At 37.9% G+C, this 23,515-nt stretch overlaps 1 protein-coding gene across 4 annotated transcripts in view; it reads right to left on the bottom strand.

Moving 5' to 3' along the window:
• Positions 1–23,515, bottom strand: part of MAP4K3 (mitogen-activated protein kinase kinase kinase kinase 3) — a 189,864-nt gene that overhangs the window by 97,757 nt on the left and 68,592 nt on the right. The window lies entirely within an intron of this gene.

Raw genomic sequence — 23,515 nt, 5'->3', positions numbered from 1 at the left:
AAATAGGGATAAAACTAATAATAATCTATCTTATATGGCTATTGTAAGGGTTAGGTGGGCTAATGTATGTAAAATGCTTAGAACAGTATCTGACACAGAGTAAGCACTAGATAAGCATTTGCTATTATTACAATTATGCCTTGGATATAATCATCATATAATTCACTAGAAATACATTATGTTTTCCCTTTCTTAGCAAATAACATTCAATATAATTTTATTTATTTATTTATTTTTGGCTGCGTTGGGTCTTCGTTGCTGCGTGTGGGCTTTCTCTACTTGTGGCAAGCAGGGGCAACTCTTCGTTGCAGTGTGCGGGCTTCTCCTGTGGTGGCTTCTCTTGATGCGGAGCATGGGCTCTAGGCACGTGGGCTTCAGTAGTTGTGGCACGCGGGCTCTAGAGCGCAGGCTCAGTAGTTGTGGCACACGGGCTTAGTTGCTCCGTGAACCCGTGTTCCCTGCATTGGCAGGCGGATTCTTAACCACTGCGCCACCAGGGAAGTCCCAACATTTAATATAATTTTGCACAAGGAAGCAATTCTTTTTTAAGTTAGGGCAGGAACCCTTATACACTGAGACTATCAAATGTACCTCCACAGCTCTTTTGGTAGAGCTGAGAGGCCTTACTCTAGCAGTACTGGTTTACCAGAAGCCCCCCCACCCCGCACCACCACCCCTGCCACAGGCTTATCCTGTATTCAAGTGCCTCGCTCCAGCTGTGCTGGGATGTAGAATGGGATTGTATTTAAGTCTGGTCAGACTATCAGCAAGTATCTCTCTCCTTCTACTCCCTCCCTGCCCAAATTCTTCAAAATAAGATCTGGCAATCCTGTAACAGTGTCACACATGTTCCTGGTTCCTGAATGAACATTTGTCATGGAGAGAGACAGAACTGCCATGAATGCAAATGTGGTAAACCAGAGACTAAGCAGAAAGAGAACACGTGGAAGTGCTTACATTGAAATCAAAGCAGCTTTGTATTACTAACTCAGTTTTTCAAGCATTATATACTATGAATAGCCTGATTAAATGTATATTAGTGGCAGAATCAAAAATAGGTTTCCCAAACTAAAGTTTAAATTGTAAATATGAGGTTGTTATGGCAAGCCCTTGACACTTCTGGCCTGGCATTTTCCTACTGTAAATATAACAGGCTTGAAAGTAGCCTAACCATGAACCATCTGAACTCAATATCAAAACCAACCTTACTGCCCCAGTGACAAGGGAAGAAGTAGTAGAGAAGATACAGTATGTCAGATTCGTAATTTCTGCAATGAAATGGGTACAAAATCAAAGTTTTCCAAAGGGAGAATAGAAAATTTTTATGCCTTCAAAATCTCAAAAGAAAATCACTGAACTAGGATCTTCTGGGTTTACTTCCCACCAGTAAGAATTTCTGATTCAGTATATTAAGAAAAATCCAAGATAAACATAATAAGGCCATAATGAGACGAACTCCAATTTTCAGGGATATATGAAATACTTTGAAAGTTCTAAATTTTGCTTTTCACCTGCCTTTCGATTATACTTTTCCCCAATTCAGTGACTGGGTTACATGAGATCAAAGTTGATACAGTCAGCCTGAACTCTAGGACTAGTTTAATAGTTAGAGGACAGCAGCTCTCTTTCTAGGAGCAGCCCTGAAGCTGTTAGTCGTCACACAACCTCCAAGGCAGCCAGCTTTAGAATAACACTGACCTGCAGAAAACACTGAGAAGAAACACGAAAAGGGGGGAAGAAGGAAGGCACATGACCAGTGTAATTGAGCTACTACAGGAAGCCTCATCTGCCTGGTAATTTTCAGATATACCTGTTCATGACCAATAAAACTCCTTGTACTGTTTAAGCCACCTTGAGCTGTGGTTTCTATTATACCTGTAAGCATCACTGCATCAATGTCTTCATGTCTATGTCCTCACTGGAATGTTACAGCATCTAGGACAGGAATGATACCTTCATCATTTCTGTATCCCTAGCACCTAATATGCAATCAATGAAGTTGTTACCTGAATGAATCATAATAAGAGCATAATCATAATCATAGCACATAATTCTACTACATGATGACTCTAAATCAGGAGCATCTGCTTTGGGTTTAATTTCATCCAGTTATTAGCATGTTTTATACAATTGTTTGTTTGCTACTCCTGTGGTTTCACTAAAATCTATGAATGGCTTTTTAAGCCTTCAACCATGTCTTTCCCAGGAAATGTTGTTGATCCAAAGTGCATCCTTTTTGTCCTATTAAGTCATCCCCACGTGATTATGACAATGGCCAAATTAAATTCAGTATTTTTGTGGGGAAAAAATCCAAAGAAAAATTCCACAATTTGATTTTTAAAGGTAACTGAAAAAAGGTAGATTTGGGTAGGAAAAAAGAAAGCAGTTTAATACATTAATTAATCCAAAGGAGCCTAACAGAGTTAAAGGACTTTCTTCAAAGTTCAAGAGAAATACATTCTAAAGGATAAATTAATAGCCCCCCCAATGGGATGGTTAGATAATTTTGAAAAATTCTTTCCAATTCTGAGAGATTATGAATTTTCGGTAAAATTTTTGACATTAAAATGAAGAATACATCTTCCAAAGGATGGCAAAAATAAAAACAAAACCTAATTGAGAAAAATAAGCAAGCCTACAAGTAGAGCAGATCATGAATAAATCAAGTAGACAGGCAGAAAAATACAGACTTACACATGCAAAGTTCTCAGAATAAACATGACACAATACTAAGTGTTCAATAAATGTTAACTATCTGTAGTAGGCTGAATAATGGCCCCAAAGATGGCCAGGTCCTAACCTCTGAAACCTGTGAATGTTACCATACATGGCAAAAAGGGGCGTGCAAGTATGATTAAGTTAAGGATCTTGTGATGGGGAGTTTATCGTGAATTATCTGGGTGGGCCCTTAATGTAATCACAAGTGTCCTTATAAGAAGAGGCAGAGGGAGACTTGACTATAAGAAGGCAAGGAGCAAGATGCTATGTTGCTGGCCTTGAGGATGGAGGAAGAGGCCAAGAATGAACAAATGCAAGGAATGCAGCTCTAGAAGCTGGAAAAGGCAAGGAAATGGATTCTCCCTTAGAGTATTCAGAGGAAGGCAGCCCTGCTAAGACTTTGATCTTGACCCAGTGAAACACACTTTGGACTTCTAAATTCCAGAACTTTAAGAGAATAAATTTGTGCTGTTCCAAGTCACCAAGTTTGTAGACCTTGTTAACATAGCCACAGGAAACTAATACGTGATTACTATCAACATTATCACTTTGGCAGAGCTGGCTAGCCATTCACAAATAATCTGTGCCCTCCCTTCCATAATGTGGAAGTTACTGGTGGGAGGCAATTATCCCATCAAAAGACATTTCCCAGTCAACATGATGTGCCAAAGAGAACAGTTCTTGCCAATGGAATGCGAGCAAAAATAATGTGTCATTTTCCTACTCTTTCTTTTCCCATTAGCAGGCTACATGACACTGTGAGGTCCCAGAAAATTCAAGTCTGGGTCCCTGAGTCACCCAAAGAAAGAAAGTCATCCAACAACTTGAACATCTGCTCTAAACTATTGCATAAACTTGAAATAAAATTATATTATGATCTAGCTTAGTTATTACAGTAGCTAGCATTATCCTAAACTGATATAATTACCATCCATTTACGAAAAAGGTTGTCCAAACCGTAGGAGGGGCTTCACAAATGTTTTAGTGGGTTAACAAACACGAGACTCTGTCCCTTTAATAGAGCACAGATATAATGAACAAGATCATAGGCATTTCTATTTGCTTTTATTTTTTATACAATTTACTTTATTTTTTAATACAATGCTTTCCTGTAAAAAGCTATATTTAGTCAAATATGTGAGAGCAAAAGGACACTTGAATGTTATGGGGGTGGGTCTCTCCCTGAAAACTACAATAAAACATAGACTCTCTAATACTTCCTTGCCTTGTTTGTTTGTTTATTTATTTATTTATTATTAGTTTTGGCTGCATTGGGTCTTCATTGCTGCACGCAGGCTTTCTCTAGTTGCGGCAAGCAGGGGCTACTCTTTGTTGCGGTGCACGGGCTTCTCATTGGGGTGGCTTCTCTTGTTGTGGAGCACAGGCTCTAGGCGTGTGGGCTTCAGTACTTGTGGCTCGCGGACTCAGTAGTTGTGGCTCATGGGCTCTAGAGCACAGGCTCAGTAGTTGTGACGCCTGGGCTTAGTTGCTCCGTGGCATGTGGGATCTTCCTGGACCAGGTCTTGAACCCATGTCCACCTGGCAGGTGGATTCTTAACCGCTGCGCGACTGGGGAGGCCCTCTTGCCTTTTTAGATACAAACTGACAATCACGGTATTTCCAACATTTCATACAATTATTTACTTTTTCTTTGACAAAATAATACATAATCTTAGATCAAACTGATAACCAACTAACTGCCTTTTTGGTATGCCTAATTATTTTCACTGGCGTCAACTGTATTAAGTTTATAAGACCTACTCTTCTTATCATTAACATAAGCACGTTGACAATAATCTATCCACTCACATTTTTAAAAAATAAGCAAAAAATTCAATAAAGCAAATAATTACACAAACACTCTTGTTAGATAAATATGGTAAAGCTGTTGAAACAGAACTACTGGCTGGGAGGTAGCATTACCATTTTTTGCTTTTTAACAGTTTATGTATCTAAGTCCGAGTAATTGTAATGAAAGCAACTGATGTGTATCTGCACACTGAGTGGAAGTAGAGGTTATATGAAAAACAAACAGGGGAAATGTAAGGATTATCTGTATTGGGAGGTGAAACAACAGACAAGTCTTTAGGAAACCAACTCTTGGTCTATTTGTAAACTGTGTATCTTCTGTTTCTGTAGTTCTTTCCCCTATGAAGGAAACAAGTTTACATGTCACCATCAATTACCTTTTGTTTGTTGTTTCTTATTTCAATTCTTTGTTTTTTTATGTCCCTTTAGTCATCTTTATATCTCTCTTCTAAATGTTTAACATGTTCATGACTCTCAGAAGCTGCCATGGTTTTCCAGAAGTGTCTTGACAAGTGTCATGATAATGAAATAATTCTTTGCAGTATCAAAAGTTAATTTACATGGTAACTAACAATAGAGCAGATTAGAATTTAAAATACTTTTAATTATAATTTTTAAAGAGTGTAAAGGAAGCTAACTTGTTATAGATCTGATTTACCTTTTAGCATATAAGTATGTAAAGAAATATGTGTGTGAGTGTGTATATATATTATTTGTGAAAATATCTAATGCTTTCATTTGGGTAAAGATGAATAGTTATTCTTAGGACATTCCCTGTTGAGAAGACATTCAACAACCACCATACACTGAGCAGCTAATATGATATAAAAGAGAACGTGCTGGAGACCACGAGTAGAGTTCCAGAAATGAACAAGACTTTCCTTGACTTTAAGAAACTTACAGGAGACATAAAATGTGCACAGTCATAACTATAACAGCTTAAAGTCAAACCTTAAATAACTCCCTTCTTTCTTTTTCTTTTTTTAAAATTTATTCAACAGATCGTTATTGAACAATTATGTGCCAGCAATGGGACTGCATCAGTAAAAAATAATACAAACAAAAATCCTTGACTTTGCAGAGCTTATATTCTAATGTAAGTAGACAGGCAATAGACAAAATAAATCAGTAAAATTGTATAGCACATTAGAAGGTGCTGAGTACTAAGGTGAAAAATGAAGCACAGGAGGGAATAGGGATTTACTAGGAATGGCTAAAGAGAGCAGGTGAGGAAGATGCGATTTGACTGAAGATACAAATGAGGGAAGGGAGCCACTGAAAAGGCTCAAGCTGCTCAGCTTTTTCTAGGAACAGTGAGCAGGCTGCTGTGACTGCAGCGGAGAGAGTATAGAAGATGAGGACGAAGAGGGGGCACATCATATATGAGCACTTTGGCTTTTACCCTGAGACAGGAATCTGTTGAAATGCTTTCAGCAAAGACCTGACATGCTAATCTGATTTAAAAGTATCACTCTGACTGCTGGGTAGAGCAATGGTGGAAGCAGGGAAATCATTTAGAAGATTATTTTGGCCCCACTGCTCAGCTTGCAGGATCTTAGTTCCTCAACCAGGGATCGAACCCGTGCCCCCTGCAGTGGAAGCGCAGAGTCCCAACCACTGGACCACCAAGGAAGTCCCTAGAAGATTATGTATTAATCCCTGGAGATGTGCAGTGGCTTGCACCAGGGTGGGAGCAATGATGATGACAAAATGTGATCAGCAACTGGATCTATTTTGAAGACGGAGCTAACCGGTTCAGTCTGGTTGGGGGTGGAGTACGGGAAAATGAGATGAGTTAAATATGACTTTCAAATTTATGGTCTGAGCAACTGGAAAGATGGAGTTGTCATTCACTGAAATGGATAACTCCCTCATTTCTATAACATTAAATCTATACTTTGCTGCTGGACTCAACATGTCTAGCACAGTGTCATGTTTAAGGACATATATTTTGGAATCAGAATATTTAACTATGGGGACTTCCCTGGCAGTCCAGTGGTTAGGACTCCAAGCTTCCACTGCAGGGGGCCCTGGTTAGATCCTTGGTCGGTGAACTAAGATGCCTCATGCTGCGTGGTGTGGCCAAAAAATAAATATATTGAACTATGAAACTTGGTTTCACAACTTTCTGGTTGTATGATCTTGGGCAAATTCATTCGTATTCATATTCTCTCTCTCTGAGTTCAGGTTCCTCATTATGAAACAGAGATAACAGCGTCTCCCTCTTAAGGTTATTGTAAGGATTAAATGAAAGAATACTTGTTAAGTACGCAGAACAAGGCCTCAAACATAATGTTTAATAACTATTACCTCTATTATTATCACCCAGTATGATTTGTTATTTGTACTCCTACATCGTTTCTCCTACTCTTCTCCCTCTTACTCTGCTTCATCCACACTGGTCTCCTTGCTCTTCCTTGAATATCATACACAGCTCCTGACTCAGAACCTTTGCACTTTCTATTCAGCTACCTGCAGTGTTCTTTTCCATCCAGCTGCCTTGCTTTCTCACTTCCTCCAGGGCTCTACTCAACCGTTGCCTTTAAGATGAGACCATCTCTGATATCCCTACATAAAATTGAAACCCACAACACCCTTACTCTGCTTTATTTTTCTCCACAGCACTTATCACATGTAATATACTATATGTTTATTTATTCACTCTGTCTCCCAACACATAATAGGGGCACTTAATCTGAAGGAGTTAATGAATTATTCCAGAAGTATGAAGCAACTGAAACCCACAAGTGAAAAAAATAAGGTGGTATGAACAGTAGAAATACAAAATTCTCACTATTTGCAATATATATGATTGTGTTCCCAGAAAGCAAGCAAACAGAAATCAACTGAAAAAAACGACCAGAAACAAAAAAAAAATCCTCAAGTTAACAAATGAGAATACATACATCAAATTAAATTATGTATCTAAGGAGAAGCTTTAAAATGTGTAGGCCACATTTTAATAAAATACTTTATTTATAAGTATTTTGGGAGTTAAAAGACCTGAAAAAAAAAAAAGGAAAGACACTTCATTTGTGAACAGAAGAATTTACTATGGTAAAGATGGCAATTGTCTCATGAATTAATCTCTGAATTAATGTAATTCCAATCAAAATACCAACTGAATCATTTCTGAACATAAAAAAATATAATTAAATTCATCTGGGAAAAATAAACATGAGGGAACAGTTTTGTAATAGGTATTATTTTAAAATAAGTAGCTCTTATTTAAGAATTGATATACCCAGAAGAATTCTCATCTTTTTGATTCTTTGTCTATCGTGGATCATGTTAAATGTCCTGTGGCCAGAGAGACAAGGAAAAGAAACAAAAATCATCCAAGTCGGAAAGGAAGAAGTAAAATTATCTCTTGCTTGCAGATGATATGACCTTACATGTAGAAAATCCTAATAATTCCACAAGAAAACTGTTAGAATAAATGAATTCAGCAAAGTTGCAGGATATAAAATCAACATATAAAAATCAGTTGTGTTTATATACACAAGCAATGAATAATCAGAAAAGGAAATTAAGAAAACCTCAATTACAATCTCATAAAAGAAGAATAAAATACTTAGGAAAGAACTGTACACTTAAAATTACAAAATCCTGATGAAATAAATTAGAAATAAATAAATGGAAAGATACCCCATATTCATGGATTAGAAGACTTAATATTGTTAAAGTGTCCATACTACCCAAAGTGATCTACAGATTCAATGTAATCCCTCTAAAAATCTCAATGGTATTTTTTTACAGAAATAGGAAGACAACCCTAAAAGTCACATGGAACCACCACAAAGGTTCCTGAATATCCAAAACGATCTTGAGAAAGAAGAACAAAACTGGAGGCCTCACACTTCTTGATTTCAAAGCATATTACAAAGTTACAGTAATCAAAACCTTACGGTACTGGCATAAAGACAGACATATAGACCAATGGAACAGAATGGAGAGCCCAGAAACAAACCCACACACATATGGTTAACGGATTTTCAACAAAGGTGCCAAGACTACAGAATGGGGAAAGAATAGTCTCTTCCACAACTGGTGATGGGAACAATGGATATCCACAGGCAGGAAAATGAAACTGGACCCACCTCTTACACCATACACAAACATCAACTCAAAATGGATTAAAGACTTAAACCCAAGACCAGAAACAATAAAACTCCTAAAAGAAAACATGGGGGGGGAACATCTCTAACACTGGTCTTAGCAATAATTTCTTGGATATGATATGAAAAGAACAAGGAACAAAAGCAAAAATAGACAAGTGGGACTACATTAATCTAGAAAGCTGTTGCAGAGCAAAAAGGCAACCTAAAAAATAAGAGAAAATATTTGCAAACTATATATCTGATAAGAGGTTAATATCCAAACTATATAAGTAACTCCTACAACTCAATAGCAAAAAAAAAAAAAAAAAAAAAAAACCCAAAACAAACAAAACACCACCAAAAAACCAAACCCTGATTAAAAAATCAAAGGGCTTGAATAGACAATTCTCCAGAGAAGACATTACAAATGGCCCACAGGTATATGAAAAGCTGTTCAACAACACTAATCAGAAGGGAAATGCAAAGCAAAGCCACAATGAGGTATCAACTCACATCTCTTAGGATGGCCACTATAAAAAAATACAGAAAATAACAAGGGTTGAGAAGGATGTGAAGAAATTGGACCACTTGTATACTCTTGGTGGAAATGTAAAATGATGCAGCTGCAATGGAAAACAGAATGGAGGCTGCTCAAAAAATTAAAAATAGAACCATCATATAATCCAGCAATACCACTTCTGGGTATTTAACCAAAAGAATTAAAATCAGGATTTCAAAGATATATTTGCACTCCTATGTTCACTGCAGCATTATTCACAATGGCCAAGAGGTCCACTGATGCATGAATGGACAAAGAAAATGTGGTGTTTGTACTTATATATATAATGGAACATTATTCAACCATAAAAAAGAAGGAAATCTTGGCATATGTAACAACATGGATGAACCTTGAGGATATTATACTGAGTGAAATAAGCCAGTCACAGAAGGATAAGTACTATATGATTCCACTTATGAGGTATCTAAAGTAGTCAAACTCATGGAAACAGAAAGTAGAACGGTGGTTTCTAGGAGCTGGGCAGGGGGTGCGGGGGGTAGTGGGTGCAGCGTGAATGAGGAGCTGCTACTCAGTAGGGCTAGAATTTCAATCATGTTGGAGATCTTCTGTACAACATTAAGCTTATTGTTAACAATACTGCACTTTACACTTAAACATTTATTAAGAGGGTAGATCTAATGTTATGTCTTTCAACACACATGCACGCGCGCGCGCGCGCGCACACACACACACACACACACACACACACACACACACACACACAAACTGTCCTATGGCCAGAGGAAAAAATTTAAATTTAAACTATGGGGAACAAATAAGGTTTCTCATGCCCATGTTATGGGTACTCACTCACAAATCTTCCTCTATTTTAAACACAGAGAAACGGGAATATCCATTTATGCTATATGTAAAAGTATTTTAACTATAAGACGAGTTTTAATTTACCTTTTAATATGATACGTGGTACCATTCGAAATACACAATTTATAAACTCCATTTCATACTACAGAAACAATAAATGGAAATAATATTTTTCAGTAAAACCACAGCTCACTACCCAGAGCTGATTCCCTTTAACAAGCTGTCAATTATTATCTCAAACTACAAGAATACCAGGAAATCCAATTACTATCTTAAACTAGGTACCATGAAATCCAATGACTGCTTTTAAAAAGATAAAATTGGGACTTCCGTGGTGGCGCAGTGGATAAGACTCCATGCTCCCAACGCAGGGGGCCCGGGTCGATCCCTGGTCAGGGAACTAGATCCCACAAGCATGCCACAACTAAGAGTTCACATGCTACAACTAAGGAGCCGGTGAGCTGCAACTAAGACCTGGCAAAAATAAATAAATAAATAAATAAATAAATAAATAAATAAATAAAAATAAAAAGATAAAATTGGCTTTAAGTAATTACAACATATAGTTATAAAATATATTTTGTAAAACCACAGAACCAGCACCTAATTTTTAGTTTTTGGAGAAATATTCAAACTATAATTAATACCACACAGAAATATAAAGGAAGTGTTTAATAATCCTACTGACTTCTTGATATTTCAACATATGGAAAAATTAATTATAATAGCAATATTTGTATTTTTAAGGATTGAGAATGAAGAAAATGACTCTTCAAATATTTCACCTGATGAAAATAACTGATAAAGAGAAAAACCACATAATGCTGCAGGATACAAAATTAATGCACAGAAATCTCTTGCATTCCTATACACTAATGGTGAAAAATCTGAAAAAGAAATTAAGGAAACATTCCCATTTACCACTGCAACAAAAAGAATAAAATACCGAGGAATAAACCTACCTAGGGAGACAAAAGACCTGTATGCAGAAAACTGTAAGACACTGATGAAAGAAATTAAAGATGATACCAACAGATGGAGAGATATACCATGTCCTTGGATTAGAAGAATCAATACTGTGAAAATGACTATACTACCCAAGGCAATCTACAGATTCAATGCAATCCCTATCAAATTACCAATGGCATTTTTTACAGAATTAGAACAAAAAATCTTAAAGTTTGTATGGAGACACAAAAGACACCGAATAGCCAAAGCAGTCTTGAGGGAAAAAAATGGAGCGGGAGGAATCAGACTCCCTGACTTTAGACTATACTACAAAGCTACAGTAATCAAGACAATATGGTACTGGCACAAAAACAGAAACATAGATCAGTGGAACAAGACAGAAAGCCCAGAGATAAACCCATGAACCTATGGTCAACTAATCTACGACAAAGGAGGCAAGGATATACAATGGAGAAAAGGCAGTCTCTTCAATAAGTGTTGCTGGGAAAACTGGACAGCTACATGTAAAAGAGTGAAATTAGAACACTCCCTAACACCATACACAAAAATAAACTCAAAATGGATTAAAGACCTAAATGTAAGACTGTACACTATAAAACTCTTAGAGGAAAGCATAGGAAGAACACTGTTTGACATGAATAACAGCAAGATCTTTTTTGACCCACCTCCTAGAGTAATGGAAATAGAAACAAAAATAAACAAATGGAACCTAATGAAACTTAAAAGCTTTTCCACAGCAAAGGAAACTATAAACAAGATGAAAAGACAACTCTCAGAATGGGAGAAAATATTTGCAAACAAACTACGGGACAAAGGATTAATCTCCAAAATATATAAACAGCTTATGTAGCTCAATATCCAAAAACCAAACAACCCGATCAAAAATTGGGCAGAAGACCTAAATAGACATTTCTCCAAAGAAGACATACAGATGGCCGAGAAGCACATGAAAAGCTGCTCAACATCACTACTTATTAGAGAAATGCAAATCAAAACTACAATGAGGTATCACCTCACATCGGTTTGAATGGGCATCATCAGAAAAATCTACAAACAACAAATGCTGGATAGGGTGTGGAGAAAAGGAACCTTCTTGCACTGCTGGTTGGAATGTAAATTGATACAGCCACTATGGACAACAGTATGGATGTTCCTTAAAAAACTAAAAATAGAAGTACCATATGACCCAGAAATCTCACTACTGGGCAAATACCCAGAGAAAACTATAATTCAAAAAGACACATGCACTCCAATATTCATTGCAGCACTATTTACAATAGCCAGGTCATGGAAGCAACCTAAATGCCCATCAACAGACAAATGGATAAAGAAGTTGTGGTACATATATGCAATGGAATATTACTCAGCCATAAAAAGGAACAAAATTGGGTCATTTGTAGAGACGTGGATGGATCTAGAGACTGTCATACAGAGTGAAGTAAGTCAGAAAGAGAAAAACAAATATCATATATTAATGCATCTATGTGGAATCTAGAAAAATGGTACAGATGAACCAGTTTGCAAGGCAGAAATAGAGACACAGTTGTAGAGAACAAACATATGGACAGCAAGGGGGGAAAGCGGTGGGGGGGGGGATGAATTCGGAGATTGGGATTGACATGTATACACTGATGTGTATAAAATAGATAACTAATAAGAACCACCAGCTGTATAAAAATAAAATAAAGTTCAAAAAAAAAAGATTTGGGAAAGAGTAAAGTATAAGTGAAATTTACATGAAGCAGTGTTTAGATAGGCTTAGAGCAAAGCAGAGCTGTGTGTAAAGGGACTAGACTGCAAAGTGAACCAAGGTCCTCTTTCCTTAGGAACTACGAAGTTAAGATAGATGTGGATGCTGTGTCCAGAAACCCCTTATCTGAAGCTGTGTGTCTTGGTTGTAAATCAAGACTGCTACTCTATGTCAAAAACACTTAGATTCTCCAGGCAAATTCTCCAGGCAAGAATGGGATGTTTCACTCTTGCTGCTATAATTATACACAAGTGAAGTTTCTGATAATCTGATTTTCCAGAGCAAAGTTTTTCAGTGAGTAGGCAAGCCACAGTCACTCAAAGACAGGGTTTGTTATGACACTTTACAGCTCTATCATTCTTGTGAGAAATACCGTTTCCTGTTAAGTTTGAGGTTTTATCTGTGTCTGCTATTCCAGCCTGATAAATGGTCAGATTCTTAATTTCTTGTTATTTGAGTTTCCTGTCCCCACTTTATGTCAGAGTGTAAAGAACAGCTTGCTAATTAAACTGATTACATTATGCTCTTCAGAAAAGAGGTTACTTGCTGATTTATCTTTTGGTTTGTTTATTATGCAGCAATTTCTCCACAAAAGATATCCAATTTGGGCAGATACACTGGTTTTGAAGAAACATATCTTACCTCAGTGAAGTTCATGTACTCATTTAATGTTTTAGCTTATTTCAATTAGCATAATGCCCTCAAAGTCCATGCATACTGTTGCAAATGGCAGGATTTCCTTCTTTCTCTTGGCTGAATAATATTCCATTGTATATATAAATACACATCTTCTTTATCCATTGATCCACAGACACTTAGGTTGTTTATTTATCTTGGCTATTGTGAACAATGAGCACAGGAGTACAGATATCTCTTTGATATCCTTTCATATCCTTTGGATATATACCCAGAAGTGGGACTGCTGGATCACCTGGCAGCTCTGTTTTTAATTTCTAAGGAATCTTTATAGTGTTTTCCACAGTGGCTGCTCCAATTTACATTCCCACCAACAGTGCACAAGGGTTTCCTGTTCTCCACATCCTCACCAACACTTATCTCTTGCCTTTTTTATGATAAAAAACTAAAAAGCTTCTGTACAGCAAAGGGGACCATCAAGAAAATGAAACCCACAGAATGAGAGAAAATATCTAAAAATCATACATCTGATAAGAGGTTAATATCCAAAAAATATATTAAAAAAACTCACAGAAGTTAATGGCAAAAAACCCCAAACAATCTGATTTAAAAATGGGCAGAGGAACTAAATAGACATTTTTCTGAGGAAGACACACAAATGGCCAAAAGGTGTATGAAAAGGTGCTCAACATCGTTAGTCACCAGGGTAACAGAAATCAAACCACAACGAGATTATCACCTCACACCTGTCAGAATGGCTATCATAAAAAATATGAGATAACAAGTGTAGGTTAGTATTTTATTGTTAAGATCTCTGGGACTACAATGTAATTCATAAAACATCAAGAAAATGTAAGCCTTGTTAGAAGCAATAGTCTTAAATGGAAACTAGACTTGCTTCTATAGTGGTATATTATGGGAGTGCAATAAATATTAAATTTATATTAACAGCATTTTAAGTAAAATGCCAGAAGTCAATGGTTTGCATTACACATTGGGAATCAAGAAGACTTTCTGCAGGCGGATGAGATCATCAAGTGACATATCTGGGTACTGTTTTTCTCTTTTCTATCTCTCATTAAACAACTGTTTAGCATTTCTCAGGTTTGTTTTTTTACCCACTTTATGAGGAAGGCTGAAGATAAATTTACGAATATATGCTTGTTATCCTCCGAGACTTTGGGGAAAAGGTAACATGGATGGATAATTCATGTAACAGGGCAGGAAATGCACTAATGAGCAGTTTTTAAAATAGAGACACGGGTTTGAGCCCTGGGCGGGGAGGCTCCCACATGCAGTGGAGCAACTAGGCCCGTGTGCTACAACTGCTGAGCCTGAGCTCTGGAGCCCGCGAGCCACAACTGCTGAGCCCACATGCCACAACTACTGAGCCTGTGTGCGTTGAGCCCGTGCTCCGCAGCAGGAGAGGCCACCGCAATGAGAGGCCCGCGCATCGCGGCAGGGAGTGGCCCCCGCCTGCCGCAACTAGAGAAAGCCTGCATGCAGCAACGAAGACCCAATGCAGCCAAAAATAAATAAATAAATAAAAATAAAAATAAAATAAAATAAAATAAAATAGAGACAAGTGTACCTACCGTGGGGTAGTACCTGGTCTAATTCTCTTAATACTAATTTCCCCATAACTCTAATTTCTAGAGAAAAGATCTTTTAATAGGTGAAAATTAATTACATATTGTTTTTAGGTGATGTTCTAGCAACAGCTTTTGAATAGTAGCATAGCTATGTCAATGGGAATAATAAAAATGGTTGATTTCTAACTTCAATTAGGTATGTAACACTGCACAAAAGTCCCACCACTGTTAACTAGTCAGTTTCTTCTATTTCCTACAACGGCTCTTAAAACAACAATAAAAACTCATGTCCATTATTCCTCAGATATCATACCTACCCACCTCAACTTCACTCACAGCTACGGACCTAGCTTCCTACATCTGAGAAAATGGAGACCCTGATGTAAAGATCTTCTTTCGCTACCTTCTCCTCAACCTTAAAACTGATCTTTTTTTGTGCCCACTATTGGCCCTTTACAAAGTTGTGATCCCAAAAGAGGTACTTTCTTTCTTTTCAAAAGAGGTACCTCCTGATCCTATCTCCTTCCAAGCCCTCTCAGAACCTTGCTCCATCATTTATATTGTCTTTGATACCTTTATTCTCTCTATCACCACTCACATTTTCCTCTCAGCCTACAAACATGCTCAAACTTACCTCAAAGTGAAAAACCTGGACTTCCCTGGTAGCGCAGTGGTTAAGAATCCGCCTGCCAATGCAGGGGACACAGGTTCGAGCCCTGGTCTGGGAAGGTCCCACATACTGTGGAGCAAGTAAGCCCCCGTGCCACGACTACTTAGCCTGCACTCTAGAGCCCGCGAGCCACAACTACTGAAGGCCACGGACTCTCGGGCCCGCGTGCCGCAACTACTGAGCCCAAGTGCTGCAACTACTGAAGCCCGCATGCCTACAGCCCCTCCTCCACAACGAGAAGCCATTGAAATGAGAAGCCCGCGCACTGCAACGAAGAGTAGCCCCCACTCCCTGCAACTAGAGAAAGCCCACGCTTAGCAATAAAGACCCAACACAGCCAAAAATAAAATTAATTAATTTTTTTAAAAACGTGAAAAACCTTCCCTTAACCTTGCTCCTCCTATATTAAACCAGTCCCCACTTTCACAGTCAAATTTCTTCAAAAAACTGTCTGAGCTTTGCTTCCTTTTCATGACTTCCATTCATTCCTCAGCCCACTACAATCTATTTTTCACTCCATGACTCTGCTGAAATTACTCTTGCAAAGGTCCATGTCATTCTAAGAGCCAAATCAAAGGCCTCTTATCAATTCTCATTCTACCTGACGTATCAGCAACATCTGGTACTAGTGACCCCCTCTTTCTTTTTGAAATTCTCTAACTGCAACTACTACCAAACACCAATGATTTCCAAACCCACCCCTTCAGCCAAGACCTCTCTCCTGGGCTCCAGACCTGTAGATCGAATTAACAACTGCACACAACTACACAGTCTCTAAACACCTCGTAATCAAGATGTCTCAGATGAATGGAAATATATTCCTTCTCTTCAGTCTACTTCCTAAACACATCTCAGTTCTAGCCCTATTATAACTATGCTGGTTCAAATCCTCATAATAATACCCCAATTGCCTCCTGGGGTAGACTGCGATTTGTGCCTCCAATGGCCATTCTTTCCTTCTTCTTGGACATGTAGCTGCCTAGCTAAAGACCACATTTCCCAGCCTCTCTTGCATTTGTGTGGCCATGGAAGTTAAGTTCTAGCACAAATATGAGCATGTGACTGGTATGTGACTTCCAACCTCACTTCCTTAAAAGAAAAGCTGCTTGCCTTAAAATACCTGTCTCTCTTCCAGCAAGCTAAAGATGGACATACCAGTGACCTAACCTCACATAAGCAGATGAATGAATGCTCTACTGGGTGATGGCATAAAATGGAAGGAACATGTATCCCTGAATGACCTCGTGGAACAGAACTGAACTACCAACTTGGACTCACCTCAGAACTGTTACGTGAGTGAGAAATAAATGTCTATCTTGTTTAGGTCCCTTTATTTTGGGGTTTCTTTGTTATAGCAGTTAACCTGAACTCTAATACCCTTCTTTAAAAAAATTTTTTTTTATTGAAGTAGAGTTGATTTACAGTGCTGTGCCAATCTCTGCTGTACAGCAAAGTGACTCAGTTATACACACATACACATTCTTTTCCTAATACCCTTCTCAATATACCTCTTCACTGGTCTCCCTGTTTCCAGTACTGACTTACATTTCAGTACATTCGCCACATTACTGCCTGTTATCTTTTAAAACACAGACTAAATATTAGTCTTCTCTCTAATGACCTTCAGTGACCCACAGCTCTAGACATTCTGGCATGAAATAGAAGGTATCATGGTACACAATCTGGCCCTAAGTATCTTTCTGGCTTACATCCTTTATGACCCACTCCCATCCTGGACCATGCCCCCCATTTTCCCACACAGATACTTTAGCGCCAGCATCATCAGACTTCAACTTTCTCCAGGGCAACAGAAAAACAAAACTCTGTAAAGTGAAAGACAGAGGAGGTAAATTAACTCTGACAGGGCAATCAAAAAAAGGTGTGAACAGACAGTGTATACACACTGCCATTAAAATGATAAACTTCAGGGTCTGTTCTTCGTGGGAGGCGTTTAAAGATGCACTGACTATCCAGTGGCCTAAATGTCAACAGCACCAACATCAGCAAGAAAAACAAGAGGATGTTTAAATTAAATTCAAAACATTTTATCACCTCCAAAGGTGACCCCATACCCACTAAGCAGTCATTTCCCATCCCCCTCTCCCCAGAGCCCCTGGCAACAACAAATCTGCTTTCTGTCTCTACGATTTACTTATGCTGTATATTTCACATAAATGGAAATACACAGTATGTGACCTATTGTGTTTGGCTTCTTTCATTTAGCATAATGTTTCTGAGGTTCACTGTTTTGTAGCATTTCTCAATATGGATGACATAAATTTTACAAGCAGCGTTATTTGTAAATGTAATGTATTGGAACCAACCTAGAGGCGCACACATAGAGCAGTGACTGATTCATATGATGGAGTATTATGCAGAATGAGAATTAATGTGGAATGATTCCCCAGACAGACTGTTAAGTGAAAAGGGCAAAATTCAAAGGGATAGCTATGGTATGCTACCTTTTGTAAAAGAAAAGAAGAGAAAATAAGAAAATATTCATGTATCTGCTCATTTGGGTAAACAAAACAAAACATGGAAAGGATAAACCTGAGACCAAAAATAGTGGTTATCAACAGCGGATGAGTGGGAATAGGATAAAAAAAGATAAAAGAATGACACTTCCCTGAATCATGTTCAAGTTGCACATACTTAAAAAAATACTCTAAAAGAAATAAAATCAAAGATGAAGGAGGCATCCCCAAAATGAATACAAACAGAAACAAATAAATTGGTCATGTATCATGGGTTGAAATGTGTCCCCCCAAAAGATATGGTGAACTGAACCTCCAGTGCTTGTGAACGTGATCCTATTTGGAAACAGGGTCTTGCTGTAATCATGCTAAGATGAGGCCTTTATGGTAGTCTCTAGGACTGGTGTTCTCATATGAAGGGGAAATTTGGACACAGGGTGTTTGCTCTGTGATGACGGAGGCAGAGACTGGAACCACCTAAAAGCCAAGGGACGCCAAGGGTTGCTGGCCATCACCAGAAGCTAGAGAAGCAGGGAACATATTTTTCAGGGTTCTCAGAAAGAACCAACTCTGCTGACGCCTTGATTTCCAACTTGTAGCCTCCATAACTGTTAGAGGATAAATTTCTGTTGTTTCAAGCCACCTAGTTTGTGCTACTTTGTTATGGCAGCCTGGAAACTAATACACCATACAAACTTCAACAGAATAACATAAGCAATTTTCAAAGGGAGAGACACAAGGAGAACCAGATTTTAGAACACTATACGTCCTCAGCCTAGAGATAAATATTCTAAACAAACGATGACCTCCAGTTAGTAGCTGAGTTCTCAGAGGCATAGGTTAACAATTCTGAAATTACTTTTATGTTCAAGGATTAAGCAAGTAAGTAAATATTCTACTGATAATGGAAACCAGGTTTCCCTCTGTTGGAGAAGGAAGTTACACATATGGAAATAAAAGAGAGAATGAACTTTATGGTGTTAGACTTTATGGTATTGGAGGTATAAGCATGAAGTCATAGTTTTTGATAAAGATAGATGGGGGGTAGGGAAGGGAGAGGTGTGTGGGTATGTACATATTTATATGTGCATACACACATCTATTTCCTGGCTCTATCCCTTAAGACAACCTAGTAGAAACTATGCATCAGTAGCAATAAACAGACCTAGCATTCAAAACAAAGGCTCAGTAACTCTTTCAGATTAAAAAACAAACAAACAAAAAAAACTGAAGAGACCTGGCAACTGAATGCAACACATTATCCCAGATTTTCTTTTTCCTAAAAAGGTATTATTGGGGCAACTGACAAAATCTGAATAAGGTCTGTGGATTAAATAACAGCCCTGTAGCAGCATTAATTTCCTGATTTTGATGATTGTACTGTTATGTAAGGCAATGAATGACATTTCATTGCTCTAACGAAATACACACTAAAGTATTCAGGGGAAGAGGGTATCTTTAAGTGGATAAGATAAGGAAAAGATAAAGCAAATGTAGCAAATATTAATACTGAGAAATCTTGATGAAATATTGAAATTCTTTGTACTATTCTTTCAACATTTCCCTTAAAGTCTGAAATTATGTTAAATAAAAACTATAGGGCTTCCCTGGTGGCACAGTGGTTAAGAATCCCCCTGCCAATTCAGGGGACACGGGTTCGAGCCCTGGTCCGGGAAGATCCCACATGCCGTGGAGCAACTAAGCCCATGCGCCACAACTACTGAGCCTGCGCTCTAGAGCCTGCGAGCCACAACTACTGAAGCCCGCACGCCTAGAGCCCATGCTCCACAACAAGAGAAGCCACTGCAATGAGAAGCCCGTGCACCACAACGAAGAGTAGCCCCCGCTCACCACAACTAGAGAAAGCCCACGCGCAGCAACGAAGACCCAATGCAGCCAAAAATAATAAATAAATATAATAAATTTTTAAAAACTATAAAAACTTAAAATTTAATTTAACATTGAAAATAAATGAATAATGAGCTCTATAGTAGAGAGGCAAACTTTCAAAAAATATTGCTGGAGAACTGGGAATTATTCTAAAAATTCCAGGAAGCATCTGTAAAGCAACATACATAATAACACAGGCTCTAGGGAGACATAAACCTGGATTTAAATTTGCTCCTCTGTCATACAGCCCTAGGCAAATTACTTAATCTTTCTGTGCCTCTATCCTGTGAGATGGGGATGATAATACCACACCTACTGCACAGCGTTTGTTACTGTGAGGATTACTGTGAGACAATGCAGATGAAGAGCTCAGTACAGGGTCTGGCACACTGTCCTAAGCAAGTATCCAAAAAGTGGCTGCTGTGACTTTTATCACCATTAGTGTTGCTGTTGCAGTTGCTATGTGGATATGTGAATTTAAGAAAAATAATTCTACCATCTGGAAAAACACTAATAAGAAAGTGGATTCCTGGGACTTCCCTGCTGGTGCAGTGGTTAAGAACCTGCCTGCCAATGCAGGGGACAGGTTCGAGCCCTGGTCCGGGAAGATCCCACATGCCGCGGAGCAACTAAGTCCATGCGCCACAACTATTGAGCCTGTGCTCTAGAGCCCGTGAGCCACAACAAGAGAAGCCACCGCAATGAGAAGCCCGCGCACCGCAACGAAGAGTAGCCCCTGCTCGCTGCAGCTAGAGAAAGCCCGCGCGTAGCAACGAAGACCCAACACAGCCAAAAATAAATAAATCAATATTTTAAAAAAGAAAGTGGATTCCTGTTAAGCCAAGTTCTGCACATCATCATTATTTTCTACTGATTTCTGGACCCGTTTGAATTCTGCTGCCAAATTCTCCCCTGTACCTCCTCTGACATAGAAAGCAAACTCAATATGATAGCTGTGTTTCCCCTGGTTTTTAATTTTAAAAGGACCTGTCAGTACTTCAGAGCCTATTAATGTTACTTACATACAAGACACCTATAGACTTTTAAGACTAAATATGTATATATCAAAGATCCAAACTAAACATATAAAAAGGGTTAATTTGTTTACCTGGAGATTGATTTTATTTTATCTTACAAATAATAAATATTTTTCTCCAGCAAGTAGGATGGGTATGCTCAAAAGGTTAGAAAGTTGCTTTGTTCCACAAAGTATAAGAACTCTAGGAACAGAACTCGTAAGTTGTGGGGGTTTTTGAACATAAAAAAATGTTTTCACATAAAAAAAATCATTCTGGATGTTTTAGTTTATCATATACAATATTCATTCAGTAAAATATTTACCAAACATTTATGTGCATAGAGCTGTACAATGTCTCAAGGTTATAATTAAGAGACAAAGCCTCCTCCATCGAGGATTTTATAGTCTACTGTAGGCATAATATTTAAGTTCAAAAAAGGCAATTCCTGAACTTTATTTCACTGTACATGAGTAGTAACTGAAAGAAGGTAAGTTTAAGGAAATAATTTTATAAGCTTGCCTCATTCCACAGCCCCCGGAGTATCACAAAGAAAAGTCTAACACCCAAAGCATGTTCAGTATCTCTAGCAGCTCTATGGCATGTGTAAGAGTGTATGCATGTGTACTGCGGGGAGAGGTGGGGGAGTGGATAGTAAGAGAGAGGATTAAGTCAGTAGACAGTATAAGAAATCAGTTGTTGCATTTGTTTTCTAGAACAAGAGAACATAATCGCTTGTAATTTTATTCATTTTAATTGCACAATACGCCAATGTATTTATAACAGTTTTAAGTCCCTATTAATAAAAATTACAGCTATTTTAAGTACTTCAAATACATTAAACTACTAAATTTTTACAACAACCCTATGAGGTAGGAACTATTACTGCCCCTGCTTTGCAGAAAGGAAAAATAGGTAGAGAGGTTAATAATCTTCCAAGGTCACACAGTTTACTATGATGGAGCCTCAATTTTAATCAAAGCACTCTGGGTCCAAAGTCCACATTCTTAACCACTACGCTATATGCTCTCTCTTTGACTTCCACTACCCATCGTAGAAACGATTAAGTTTCAAACTAAGCACTTATTTAGTAACTTTAACTTTTCAGGACATAAATGAGAACCAGGCATGGACAAAAAGTACCTTGAGAAGGTAAGAGATGACTCAAAGTTCAAAGGAAAGTTCTTCTGATAAGCTCACAGCATATTCACTTTTTCATTAGATGCAATTCTAACAAATCTGATTGTCCAATCTCCTGGCCAACAACACAACAGAAACAGGAGACAGAGGAGGCAGATATAAAGGGCTAGACTTCAAAATCAAGAAATGTGCCTTACCATTTATCTTAATGTATGTCAGTAAATGTTTACCAACCTAAAGAGAAGCAACTACGGAATTCCCTGGAGGTCCAGTGGTTAGGACTCCACAAGCTGCTCAGCGTGGCCAAAAAAAAGCAACTAGTGACACGGAGAGGGGGGAAACGTCATTGTCGTTCAGTCACTGTCATTTAGAGCCTTTTTCTGAGAGGCACCACAATATTTCTCTTTGTCATGAGCTGCTGAGGACAACTTATAACTATTGGTTACATTATGATAACTACACTACTCTCAGTATGTTATTTGAGGTGAAATGCATTTGAGAAATATTTACAAACACAATGGTTAAAACAATTTTTGCAATTTAAAGAGGATTTTAGAAAGCTCACCTTTATGGAATCCTTTATTTTCCGATGTCATTGAGTATCTTACATTATTGTATCTATCTCTGATATCCAAACAATATGTCATTATCAATCATTATGTTAATCTTCATCAGGTTCTATAAAAAATATTCTTTGCAACAACCTACCTCAGGAACAAGTATTATTTTAAAGGCTAGCTTCAGTGTGGTATTGGCAACAAAATAAATAGGCAATTCCTTAAATTAAAACAGAAAGCCCAGAACAGAACCAATTATACCAAAGAGCTAGATTTAACTATTTGAGAAAAAAAAATTAAGTTCGATTTTTACTTCACATCATACATCAAACTAATTCTACATGGATCTAAGATCTAAATGTTAAAAAAAAAAAAGTACAACGAAAGTCAAAAGTTTATATGTGTATATAAAATATACACATACGTATAAATAAATAGTGGGATTGGCAAGCCTTTCAAAGCATAAAGCTTTGATAACCGTGTCCTATAGTTCAAAAGGAAAAGGGGCACAATCAGGTAATAACCAATCTTTCCACTATCAATTCTGTCCTCCTACCTGCTTATATACTCATCCTCTGCCTTATCTCCTGTTAAAATGAATCAAGTCTCCTTGCTCTTAGACTTATGCCTTGGATACTGTCTCTTCATTTTCTCGGACTTTATTCCTGGAGTTATCTGCATTAGCTTCTGCAACATCTATTTCTTCTTCTCTACTGGTTTATTCTCACTGCACTGGCACAAAACATAACTGAGTATCATGTATTCTAGAAAAACCTTCCATAAACTCCAGGTCCCACTCCAGCTAACGCCCCA

Source organism: Orcinus orca, chromosome 13, assembly GCF_937001465.1.
Source record: "Orcinus orca chromosome 13, mOrcOrc1.1, whole genome shotgun sequence".
Classification (NCBI taxonomy): Eukaryota; Metazoa; Chordata; class Mammalia; order Artiodactyla; family Delphinidae; genus Orcinus; species Orcinus orca.
The sequence above is the reverse complement of the archived record's forward strand: the minus strand, read 5'-3'. Positions and strand labels throughout refer to the sequence as shown.